A 12,909-nucleotide genomic window follows, 5' to 3' on the forward strand; every position below is an offset into this window, starting at 1 on the left:
GATTGGGCTCTCGGGCGAGATCCCAATTCGTCAGTCACTGACGTAACGTTGAACGTGACTGACTGAATGGGAACTCAAGTTACTATACTTACATATTGTGGTTATTATATCTTAACACTTTCATGTTTGGTATAATTTTGTGTGTCTCCGTGCGATTGGTTAAATGGTCTCAATTTCACAGCAGTCATTTATATTATGAGAAAGATTGAAAACTTTCTTTGCTGTTGACTATCTCCTGACTATCTCCCTCAGGGTCTGTGAAAATGTTTTCCCTTCTCCGGTCAGGTGTGCTTTTGGGTCATGAGATCCTAACAAACCAAAAGGTATTTTATGCTTTTACAACTGATTTGAAGATTTCTTTGTTCTGGTCTGGATATATAAGCAAAATGGCATTATAGTCATTTGGGATTCTGTAACGAGAAAACCCCCACACCGTGTGAGTCTCTGGAGCTCTGCACTAGAACTCTAAACATGCTGCTGTGTGTCTCTCTGCTGTCAGGTATGCATTTCTTTTGATTTTTCAAATGTGTAATTGTGTTAAACACATTGAGCTCATAGAGCACACTGTATAGTTGTTTGTGCTCCTACATGTGCACATAGACTAGTCAAATTTATTCTTTAAAACACATGATTGCTTTGCTTTGTGTTGTTTGAAATACTTAGGTAAAAGGTTGTAGATTCTATGCATTCGAGACCATGTGTCTTGTGTAAAATTTTAATAACTGTAACATTGGAATTATTCAGCAATTTCAATTTACATGTGTGACTATGTTGAATTTGTTTGTCTCCTACGTGGAAAACTTGGCTATTTCCCATATAGCTACAGTAATCCATGTACAGAAGCGTAGAATTTCCATGTGGTTACAGTGCGATTCACAATTGCATTATCCTTTCTGAACTGGCTTCTAATTGTTTAATTACTTAATTGCCATGATACATTTTACCTGACAAATAAATTATTATATTTGATTTATTCTGATCTCTTCTGAAATCATTATCTAGTAGATTAAAGTGCAGTCTGGTGTGTCCGCAAATCTGTGTCCAGGATAGATCATTCCGAAGTACCAATGAATGGAGCATGGGGCACATCATTAGGGTCCTTCCGCCTTCTGACTATCACTGATTTAGCAAGTTACAGTTTCGTGATTATAAAAAAACACTTTTTGTTATGTGCAAGCAGGGAGCGGCTGTAACGCAGAGGCAGTGGCATTAGGATCCATGTGCAGCTTTATTAGTTCACAAGGCAGGTCATACAGGCATAAATCGGTAACTGGCATCAGATACAACGAAGGCTGGGCAGAATCGTAAACAGAGTTTGTGATCAGGGTCGAGGCAGGCGGCAGACAAACAATAGCATAAATCCACGAGGCTGGCAGGGTCAGAATAGGTAGGCAGCAAGCAGTCGTCAACGGGTTAACAGTCCAGGTAATCAACAGATAATCAAACACAGGGAAAACGCTCAGAAATGTCTGCAAGGCAAAACAAGACTTCGCAATGAGAGCAGGGAAGGCACAGTTTAAATAGACCGGGCAATGGGAAACACCTGTGCAGGTGATTAGTCTCAGGCATGGGGCATTGCGGGAATTGAAGTCCGAAAGTATTGGTTAGTACTCCGGTGATGGTTCCCTCTGGTGGTGATCGGAGGGAGCCACAGAGGCTGAACTTGTGACAGAGCCCCTCCCCTGTGAGCGGCTCCTGACGCGCAGAGGCAGACGACGCCGGGGTCTTCCGCGGGGTCTTGGGGCAGGTCTATCCAGGTGGTCTCTGTGAAAATCTGTGGTAAGAGAGGGATCCAGAATATCTTCTACCGTTCCTCCGGACCGTACTCCTCCCAGTCCACTAAGTACTGGATCATTCTGCCCCGGCGACGAGAGTCTAGAATCTCCCGAACTCGGTACGCCTCCTCGCCGTCTATGGTGATGGGAGGAACCCTCTGGTCACCAGCCTCCTCCTGGTCCTCCACTCCTCTCGGACCACCAGAGGGCTTGAGCAAAGAGACATGAAAAGGGGGTGAGATACGATAATGGGCAGGCAAAGCCAAACGGAATGAAACAGGAGTTATTTGTCTGAGAATTTTGAATGGACCCACGTACCTGGGACTGAGCTTCTTGCAAGGTAACCGGAGACGAAGATCCCGATTGGACAACCAGACCCACTGACCCGGCTGATAGTTGGGATTGGTGTGCCGATGGCGATTAGCTTGCTCCCTTGTTCGATGAACTGCTCTTTGGAGATGAACATGAGCCTCATTCCATGTCTCCTCGCTTCATTGCAGCCATGAATTAATGGCCGGAAGTTCTGATGGTTTCCCGGACCATGGGAATAATGGGGGTTGGAAACCCAGGACACATTGGAAAGGGGTGATACCTGTTGCAGGTTTGCAGAGTGAATTCTGAGCATACTCGGCCCATAGTAAGTAGCGGCTCCAGTCGGTCTGATTACGATGGCAGTATGATCGGAGGAATCGAGTGAGTTCTTGATTGAGACGTTCCACCTGACCGTTGACTGTGGGTGATACCCAGAGGTGAGACTGACACTGATGTTCTGAGTTGTCGGCAAAAGGCTGACCAGACTCGGAAGATGAATTGAGGACCTCGATCAGAAACCACGTCCTCAGGAAGGCTGTAAAACCTGAACACGTAGTTGCAGAGGACCTTGGCTGTCTCAAGAGCAGTGGGTAGTTTGGGTAGAGGAATCAGGCGGCAGGCCTTGGAAAAGTGATCTATAACTGTGAGAATGGTAGTGTGACCCTGTGAGGCAGGCAGATCGGTTAGGAAGTCGATGGCTATGTGGGACCAGGGGGGTTGTGGGATTGGTAATGGTTGTAGGAGACCAGCAGGCAGTTGATGAGGGGATTTGGTTATGTTGCAAGTTGAACAGTCTATGATGAAGGCGATTGTGTCTGCTTGTAGAGTGGGCCACCAGAAGCGATTATTTACTAACTGAAGTGTAGCTGCTATACCTGGGTGTCCGGAGCTGGGAGTTGAGTGAACTAAATAAATGACTCTTTGTTGTAGGGTTTGCGGTACATATGTGAGATTAGGTGGGGTTTCGGCTGGTGGTGGTTCGGTGCCCTGAGCGTCTGTGATTTCAGTCATGATGTCCCATTGAATGGGTGCGAGAATGATGGTAGATGGAATGATGGATTCCTGACTGGGAGACAGTGTGGATGATTCGTAGAGTCAAGATAGGTTATCCGCCTTAGTGTTTTGAGAGCCTGGATGGTAGGTTATCGTGAAGTCGAATCTGGTGAAGAACAGTGACCATCTTGCCTGTCTGTGATTGAGTCTTTTGGCTGATTTCAGATATTCCAGATTGCGGTGATCGGTGAGTACAGTAAAGGGGTGTTTGGCTCCCTCGAGCCAGTGACGCTACTTCTCAAAGGCGACCTTCACGGCAAGAAATTCTCGGTTGTCCACATCGTAATTCTGTTCGGTGGGATTGAGTTTGCGGGAATAAAAGGCGCAGGGATATAATTTAGGCGGGTTACCATGTCGTTGAGAGAGAACTGCCCCAATGCCAGTGCTGGATGCGTCCACTTCCACAATGAACTCTCGTTCTGGGTCGGGATGGTACAAGATAGGTGCGGTTGTAAATCTCTCCTTGAGGGTTTGGAAGGCTGAATGGGCTGCTGAGGACCATTCGAGGCGTTGACTACCCTTCTTAATCATAGAAGTCATGGGAGCTGCCACTGTGCTGAAGTTACGAATTAATCTCAGATAGAAGTTGGCAAATCCTAGAAAGCATTGTAGTTCTTTTAAGGTGGCCGGTAGAGACCAGTTGACAACGGCTCGTACCTTCTTGTCATCCATGGCTACCCCTCCCAAACTGATCACGTACCCGAGGAATTATACTGTCTCCTGGTGAAACACACTTTTCGGCTTTGGCATATAGCTGGTGGTTGATGAGACATTGTAAGACCGCCCGGACATGCTTGACATGATCCTCGTATGAATCTGAGTAAATTAAGATGTCATCAATGTAAACAATGACCCATCGATTTAACATGTCTCTGAACACATCATTGATGAAGGCCTGGATCACTGCAGGACTGTTGGCAAGCCCGAACGGCATAACAAAATACTCGTAATGCCCAGTTGCTGTAGAGAACACAGTCTTCCATTCATCACCCTCACGGATGCGAATAAGGTTGTAAGCACTGCGAAGATCCAGTTTGGTGAAGTATCTTGCCTTTCGGAGCTGTTCCAGAGCTGCAGGGACTAGGGGCAAGGGGTAGCGAAACTTAATGGTAATGTCATTGAGTCCTCGTAATCAATGCAAGGACGAAGACCTCATCCTTCTTCTTGACAAAGAAGAACCCAGCAAAGGCAGGTGATGTGGATGGTCTAATAAAACCCTTAGAGAGTTCCTCCTCAATATAGGACTTCATAGCCTCAGTTTCAGGTTGAGATAAGGGGATAACCCTCCCCTTGGGAGGATGTGAACCAGGTTGGAGTTCGATGGCACAGTCACTCATTCTATGAGGAGGTAGTTGAGAAGCTTTTATCTTACTGAAGGCCTCCGTGAGATCGTGGTATTCTACAGGGAGCTGATATACAGGTGTGCAATCCCTCTCCTTTCTGACTGGAGTAGCGTTGAGACAATTCTGATGGCAGGACTCTGACCACTGTATAATCTGTCCTTCGGACCATGAGATAGAGGGGTTGTGCTTCTCTAGCCAAGGCAGTCCCAGAATGATAGGTGTTCTTGGAGATTGAAATACGAAGAGGCGGATAAGTTCGGTGTGAAGAGCTCCAGTGCATAATTGAAGGTCCTTGGTAGTGAATTGAATTTGGCCAGTGCCCAATGGTCGGCCATCTAGCGCTGCCACTGCCAAATGAGATACACAGGGAACAAGAGGAATATTATGAGTCTTAGCAAAACTAGCATCAATGAAATTTCCTGCAGCCCCTGAGTCAATCAAAGCCATAGCCTCAGTGATCTTCCCTTTAATCTTTAAGATGACTGGAATCTCTAAAGCAGTGGAAGAACTGAGGTTCAGACTCACCGGAGAAAGATTGCGAGGTGGACGAGTGGGAAAGGAAGATCTCATGTGTCCAGATAATCCGCAGTATAGGCACAGATTCTGGCGAATGCATCTCTCTCTCTCCTCTGAGATGAGTAAAGCCGATCTGCATGGGTTCTGTGTCAAGCGGTGGCGATGAGGTGCCGACTGGAGCCGAAGAGAGCCGAGTCTGACAACGAGAGCGAAGGAGGTTGTCAATCCGAATGGCCAGGTCAATGAATTGATTCAAGGATCTCCCCTCGTCTCGACAGGCTAATTCAGACCATGCTCAGACCTCTGCGGAAGTGTAGTTTGAGAGGATCCTCCGGCCACCCTGTTTGTGCAGCGAGAGTGCGGAACGAGAGAGCATAATCTGACGCCAAACCTCTTCCTTGGCGTAGAGATAACAGCTGCTCACCTGCCTCCTTTCCCTCAACAGGATGTTCGAACACTTCCTTAAACCGCTGGATGAAGACCGAGAAGGAAGGGAAGACAGTATGATTCTCACTCCACACCGCGCTAGCCCACTCCAACGCCCTTCCAGTGAGTAGCGAACAGACAAATGCGATGCGACAATCGTCTGTGGGATACAACATGGGTTGTTGGTGAACAAACTTGGAACATTGGAGTAAAAAACCCTTACATTTTGAGGGTGAGCCATCAAAGTTCTCGGGGAACGCTAAACGAGGGCTGGCGGTGGAGGTAGGTGAAGCCGGGGCTTGAAGCGGTGGATTCGGAAGAGGGGCGTGAGCTTCGGGTGCTTGCAGACGAAGGGCTTGCAAGGTCTTTACCATCTCCTCAGTTAGCGAGGTAAGTCAGTTTACTTGTTGTTGGTGTGTGGCCAGAACCGATGCTTGAGCAGATACCTCTGTGGTGAAGTGATAGAACACTGCTGGATCAATTTCGGGCGAAGTCTTCTGTAACGCAGAGGCAGTGGCGATAGGATCCATGTGCAGCTTTATTAGTTCACAAGGCAGGTCATACAGGCATAAATCGGTAACTGGCATCAGATACAATGAAGGCTGGTCAGAATCGCAAACAGAGTTCGTGATCAGGGTCGAGGCAGGCGGCAGACAAACAATAGCATAAACCCACGAGGCTGGCAGGGTCAGAATAGATAGGCAGCAAGTAGTCGTCAACGGGTAAACAGTCCAGGTAATCAACAGATAATCAAACACAGGGAAACCGCTCAGAAATGTCTGCAAGGCAAAACAAGACTTCGCAATGAGAGCAGGGAAGGCACAGTTTAAATAGACCGGGCAATGGGAAACACCTGTGCAGGTGATTAGTCTCAGGCATGGGGCATTGCGGGAATTGAAGTCCGAAAGGATCGGTTAGTACTCCGGTGATGGTTCCCTCTGGTGGTGATTGGAGGGAGCCACAGAGGCTGAACTCTGTTTCTGTTCTGGGACTCTTATTTTGAAGTTATTTTCATCCTATCTGAGTTCTACTTTCCTGTGTTTATTTTCTGTGTCCTTTGTTTCTTTGGTTCCTGAGTATGATCTCATTTGTTTCCATAGTTACTAATTAGTTTGTTTACCTTTATCATCTTGTGTGATTTATGATCAGTTATTGTCTATACATGTTTGCTAGCTGTGTTTTCTGTTTTTATTCTTCTTTGTATTTGTACCCTTTTGGATAATCTGCTTTGGTAATTTAAATAAATGCAAACTTGCTGGAATTGGAGCAAGTTATAGCCTTACATTTTCTTAAAGATAAAACCATAAGATGTATTCACTGATTGCTGAATTTACTTCAAATGTATTACTACAGTCAAAGGTTTTTTTTTAAGTCATCTGTGCTCCAGATTATAACCCCTATCAGACAAACAATAATATTGCTGTTTGTTTTGTTCTCCACACAGGCTACAGTTCTGTAATCTCACTGCTCAGTCCTGTAAGAGTTTGTCTTCAGCTCTACAATCATCAAACTCAGTCCTGAGAGAGCTGGACCTGAGTAACAATGACCTGCAGGATTCTGTAGTGAAGCTGCTTTCTGATGAACTGAAGAGTCCAGACTGTCAGCTGCAGACACTGAGGTAAATGGGTTTTGATCAAATAAATCAAAATGCTTAGTGTGATTATCAGATTGTAAAGCTTGTGATGTAATTTTCTGAACATACAGCGCATTTTCTGAACATACACACTATGTTTGTTCATTTACATGCAAGCGGCTCATGATCCAGTGTTTACACTGAGTTTACATATGTTTCGGAGCAGCTTGGTTCACAGTAAATGCTACTCCACATGAACTCAATCTCATGCAAGTGCTGTGATTTTGGGTCTCTTATAACATTGATGTGAAAATGCAACATACGTCAAACATCTTTCCAACCTTCTTTTATTTGATTGGCTTTCTCAATTATTGTGACCTTAACCAGCACAGATCAAAGTGATACAAGAACAAGAATTTATTGGACAAATAACACATTGGACACATAAACTAATCTAACACATTAACACATGCACTCACACATTCACACAAGTTGCAGGTGTAAGGATCCACCCAGATTGGCCCAAAGATGGAATCCAGTTGGTGGGCGAAGGTATAATGTGTGTAGGTTTTTTACTTGCGCGTCTGCAAAGTTCACTTAACCCTTTAGGCGCCAGGATTTTTTTGGAAAAATGCTGGATTTTGACATCAAGATTTCAAAAGCTTGTAGCTTAAAAGGGCTTAAAGATAGAGATCTAATGTAAATTAGAAAAATGTTGGGCATGACTGAAAGTTTATGTGGGATGTAAATATTCTCATCTAATTTGCATAGTATGACGTCATCAGGGGGCGGCCCTCCTGAATGTCATAATATTCAGGAAATAGTAGATACTGAATTGATGTTTGAACCTATTTGTTTTTTTTTTCTTTTTATCCTCATTCCAAATTATCAGAAAAGAGGAAACCAACAATAAAACAGGAGAAAGTACTAAATTATTACTATATTACTGTACTATATAGTAATAAAACGCATGTGAACAGTAGCCTACTTTTTGATCTGTTCATCAGTAATATTCAGGAAATAATAGATATTGCCCTGCCACCCCCATCCCCGTTGGGCAAAGGGTCGAAATCATCGAACACTCGCGCCTTGCACGGCGGCACCACTGCGCTGCAAAGATGCACCGGGAGAAGTGCGGTTATTAGAAGACCGATCATCATTTCCAAAAGGCAAATATTCCCCTTCAGAGTCAGAATCGGCGAATAACATTTGCAACACATCCTCACGGTACAACTTTTATTAGCCATTTGGCGATTTTCTCTCACAAATCTCACAGCTTACCCGCACGCTATGAACTGAACTGCTTCCGCATCAATGACACGAAAGCTCACTTGCTCTGCTATTTCCTCGAACACTTTGAATAGGAAGGTAACGTAATTTTGGTCTAGAATCGAAGTACTACATGTCTGCCATCTAGTGGTAGGGAATACAAATGAGATATTACACCATATTAGGAACTACAGTCTATTTGATTAAGTATGACGTCTTGTCGCAATTTTGCGACTTTGGCGCTAAGAGGGTTAATTTATCAGGATTTAGTTTCAATTTTAGTCTAGCGTTGTGTTCAATCTGACACCAATTTCAAGCAATCGTTAAATTTAGGCAATATTCCTAATTGAAAACCGATCACAAATATCGATTGTTTACTAATTTAGATATTTGATTAATCTGGAAATCTCATATTTTCAATTATTCGTTCATTAACAAACTGGTATCGCTTAGTAATTCACTTGGCCAACGTTGAACACATGGCACAAACTCACCAGTTCTGGTCTTACTCAGAGGATACAGGGTGATTAAATACATTTAAGTAGGCTGCACCCTGGTAGCAAATAACAAATAGTGTAATTTTTCTCTATAATCACGAAAACTTTAGTTTTTAGACAGTCAGAAATCAGAAGATCCCTAATGAAGAGCCCCCTGCTCTGCTCAATGGTACTTAAGTAGGATCCTGGATGCAGATTGTCACAGTGTTTGTTGTGGTGACCTGGACTGGTCACTTGAGGGCGCTCTTCTGTTTTACGTTGTTTGTGTTAAACTCCATTTCCCATAGTCCCCTGCTCACTAATCCTGGTCTGATCGGTAACACCTGTTCATCATTATCCCAGCTATATATATCATGCCTTCTCTGTCTGTCATTTGCGTCTTGATTGTATTGTCAGCATACATTTGCACTTGTATCCCTTCGCACTGTTGTGGGAGATCATTAATGTACAAACTAAATAATAAAGGGCCTAATATTGATCCTTGGGGTATGCCCATTGTACAGTTTAAGTTATTGGAGTGAACCCCTTTAATTTTTACACATTGCTGTCTATTTGATAAATATGATAAGATCCATGCTAAAGCCCCAGATGAAAATTGGAACACAGATAATTTAGAGAGATGAACGTTGTGATTAACCGTGTCGAAAGCTTTGTGCAAATCTAAAAATATGGCACCAACTGTTCCACCTTTGTCAAGTTTAGATTTTATTTGCTCTGTTAAATGTAAAGTAGCTGTTTCAGTAGAATGATTTACTCTGAAACCAAATTGCATACAGTGTAAACCAACCTGAGCTTTATTAAGATAAGATGTCAATTGTTCAAGAACTACCTTTTCTGCAACCTTTGAGACTATGGGCAATATGCTGATTGGTCTATAGTTACTTACCTCAAAGTGATCCCCAGATTTAAAAATAGGAGAAACAATGGCTTGCTTCCATGCAGTAGGAAAAACACTATATTCAAATGATAAATTAATTAAATGAGAGATAACATGAGCTAAAGTATCTTTATGAGTTTTAAGAAACTTAATATGAAATTGGTAAACATCCCTACATTTAGTATTTCTTAATGAGCTGATAACTTTGTTAACCTGTGTTTCATTAGTCATGGCTAGGTTAAAACCTTGGCTATCAACATCAGACGGTAGAATAATTCTTTCCATTTTTACTAATTTAATCGTTAACAGAATTAATCAAAAAATTATTAAAAACAGTAGCAATGGAATAATCATCTAGAATAAAAATTCCTTGAACTTTGATCTTGAGATCTCCTGGAGAATTTATCTACATCTGTAGAAGACTATTAACATTTTTCCAAATCAATTTACTGTTTACTTTTGTCACGTTCAATTGGTGAAGATAATAATTTGATTTAGCTACTCTCAGCTCTCGAATAACTTTATTCCGCAGTCCTTTATAACAAAGCCTGTCGATATACCTTCCTGTCTTAATAGCCATCTTTAATGCTGAGTCCCTGTTCTTCATCAGCTTCCATAAATTTTCACTGAACCAAGGTAGATTATTTTTATACCTATTTTTTTCTGAACTTTTATAGTAAATTTGTCCCTTACAGAGTTAGTCCTATTGATGAGTGTGTTACAGCCATACTCTACATCCTGAGAAGATAATATATCATCCCACTTTAAACTAGCTATTTCCTCATTGAACTCTACTAACTTTCCTTTAGGTATACAACAGAAAACATTATTAGAATTTGTCGCATTGTTTTTAAACCTATTTTTGGTCAGTTTCCGAGCAACCAAGGTTAAATTGTGATCAGATAACCCAGTGATCAAATTATAACTCTTGATTATCCTTTCAGGTTTGTTTGTGAATATTAGGTCTAACTGTGTCTTAGATGATTTAGCAATTCTTGTGGGTCCTTTAATTATCTGACTTAAAAGATATTTATCAGCAATAGTTTTAAGTTTTATTGAGCTACTCTAAGATACATGAAACTACACTACTAAACACACACACACACACACATACAGTTGTGAGGATGGGAGTTACTGAGTTTGAATGGATTCCCAAAAGTCTAGTATTTCCTACTTGTTCTTAAATTGCAACCTGAGAAAATCAAAAAGTAGAGATTTGGCTTATCTTTAGCTGCTTAAGATAGATTTAGCACCAGTCTCAGCAAGGAGAAGATTTTGTCTGTTACTTGTGTTCGCACTAAGGGCGGGTTTCCTTTTCTGGCTGAGGGAATCCTGGCTCTTCTGGTTGGTTGGCACTCAGTCCTTGGATGACGTCTTTTTGGGAAAACACTCATGATGAATGGATAGTTGCTGACCAGATAGAGCTTCGGCTTTGGCGGTTGCTTGGTTACGCAAGTGTGATGTGCTAGAAGTTCTTCTGAGAGTTGGAGTTTGCAAGACTTTGAAGATTTCTTCAGGGCCACGAAGCATCAGCTGGTGTTGAGCGAGTGAGAGCAAGTGGGAGCGCACTCAGACGGAAGGCAAAAGAGCGAAAGGCCCTGAATCTGTTCGGACATTGGGTTTTGAGCAAGCCGCATACGTCTGTCCCATGACGCGGTGTTCCAATCAGGTATTGCTGCAGGGCGGGGCCACGCCCCGTACTGTTCCTCTTCGTGCATAAATTAACATAATGCTCCATCTATCCCGCGGGGAGCATCTTGGTAAGTTTCGTTAATACTTCAATAAAGTGTTGTAATGCGAGTATGGTACCGAATACCAACATTTCATTCACATCAATGTTCTGCAAATATCGCGACCATTCGTTCAACACTAAACTTCACATATCTTACACACACATGGTACGTTGGTAAATGTTGGTAAATGTATTAAACACAGATTAAACTCCACCGATTACATAAAACACATCAAGCATATAAAGGGCCCTATTAAACACAGATTAAACTCCACCGATTACATAAAACACATCAAGCATATAAAGGGCCCTATTTTAATGATCTAAGCGCAAGGTCTAAAGCGCATGGTGCAGGTGCACTCAGGGCGTGTCCGAATCCACTTTTGCTAGTATAACGACGGGAAAACAGTCGGCGCGCATGGTCTAAACGGGTTATCCCTATTCTCTTAATGAGTAATGGGTGTTTTTTGGGCGTAACGTGCAATAAACCAATCAGAGTCTCATCTCCCATCCCCTTTAAAAGCCAGTTGCGCTCGCGCCATGACGAGTTCGCTATTTACATGGTGGAATGTAATTTTTCATTTTTAAAAATGTTTGTGTGCTGCTGCGCATCCCTGTGTGTATAATAAGCAAAGTGTACGCGTGTTGTGCACCTGCCTATAGGCGCATATTACTAATGCGCTCTTTAAATAACAAAGAAAAAATATTGTGCCAGACTTTAGACCTGGTTTGAGTTGGTCTATGGCGCAGTCTATTTTCAGTTCCTCAAAATAGCAACGCGCCAACAATGCGCTTGAACACACCAGCTTAGGCTATAGACCAGCATGCCCATGCGTGCACAAATGGGTGCAAATGCATTTGCTATTTAAACAACGCGGCGCAGGACGGGAAAATGAGAACTGCGTCGGGCTGAAACTAGCAAAAACACTTGCGCCGCATTGCACCGGGTGTATGATAGGGCCCAAAAAGGTTACACATTCACATTCGTGAATATAGTTGCCACTCTGTCCCAGCTCAGAGTGAGGATGTAAATATGTATTTTTTGATTATCAATGCATAGCTAGTCACAAGTAGCACTGAACATCTGTTCCTTGAATGGTTTCACTGTGGCAATATGGATATGGATCCATACCAGCTTTTGCACCCTGCCTGCAAATTAGGAGGTAATGGCGGAAATGATATAAAAGAGAGGCAAAACGGAAGTCTGGGAGTGAGCGGAAGGGAACAGATGTGACGAGAACGGTACATGCAGGCAAGTGTGGCTAAGTGTGTCGGATTATTTGCTTGCGCAGACCGGGTGTGAACGCCAAAACCTCCGAGAAAATTGGTTGTGCATTGGTCACCGGTTGCAACGTCATTCCAGACTGGTTCGCCTGCCACAGGTACTTCAGTTTCTTTTCCTCTGGGAAAAACCCGCCGAAGCTCCAACACTCTTTTCCCTGCCTTGTATAGGCTATTGATTGGCCGCTCAGACACTGCCTGTGCATGCAGGCGCTGCCCCACATGCATACACCCCCCCCCCCCCCCCCCCCGCCA

General features: G+C 43.2%; 1 protein-coding gene and 1 long non-coding RNA gene across 2 annotated transcripts in view; one reads left to right on the plus strand and one right to left on the minus strand.

Annotated features, from left to right (window-relative positions):
- Positions 1-12,909, plus strand: part of LOC107569100 (NACHT, LRR and PYD domains-containing protein 12-like) — a 319,086-nt gene that overhangs the window by 270,426 nt on the left and 35,751 nt on the right. The window lies entirely within an intron of this gene.
- The window catches only part of LOC107569105 (uncharacterized), a 17,372-nt gene continuing 4,897 nt past the window's right edge, over positions 435-12,909 (minus strand). Inside the window, exons 2-3 of the long non-coding RNA XR_001606863.1 lie at positions 10,377-10,379; positions 435-450 (exon numbers count right to left, since the gene is read on the minus strand). This is a non-coding gene — a long non-coding RNA (uncharacterized lncRNA). The remainder of the gene's footprint in view (positions 451-10,376; positions 10,380-12,909) is intronic.

The sequence above is a fragment of the Sinocyclocheilus grahami genome, unplaced genomic scaffold (genome assembly GCF_001515645.1).
Source record: "Sinocyclocheilus grahami isolate Dianchi unplaced genomic scaffold, SAMN03320097.WGS_v1.1 scaffold1312.1, whole genome shotgun sequence".
Taxonomy (NCBI): domain Eukaryota; kingdom Metazoa; phylum Chordata; class Actinopteri; order Cypriniformes; family Cyprinidae; genus Sinocyclocheilus; species Sinocyclocheilus grahami.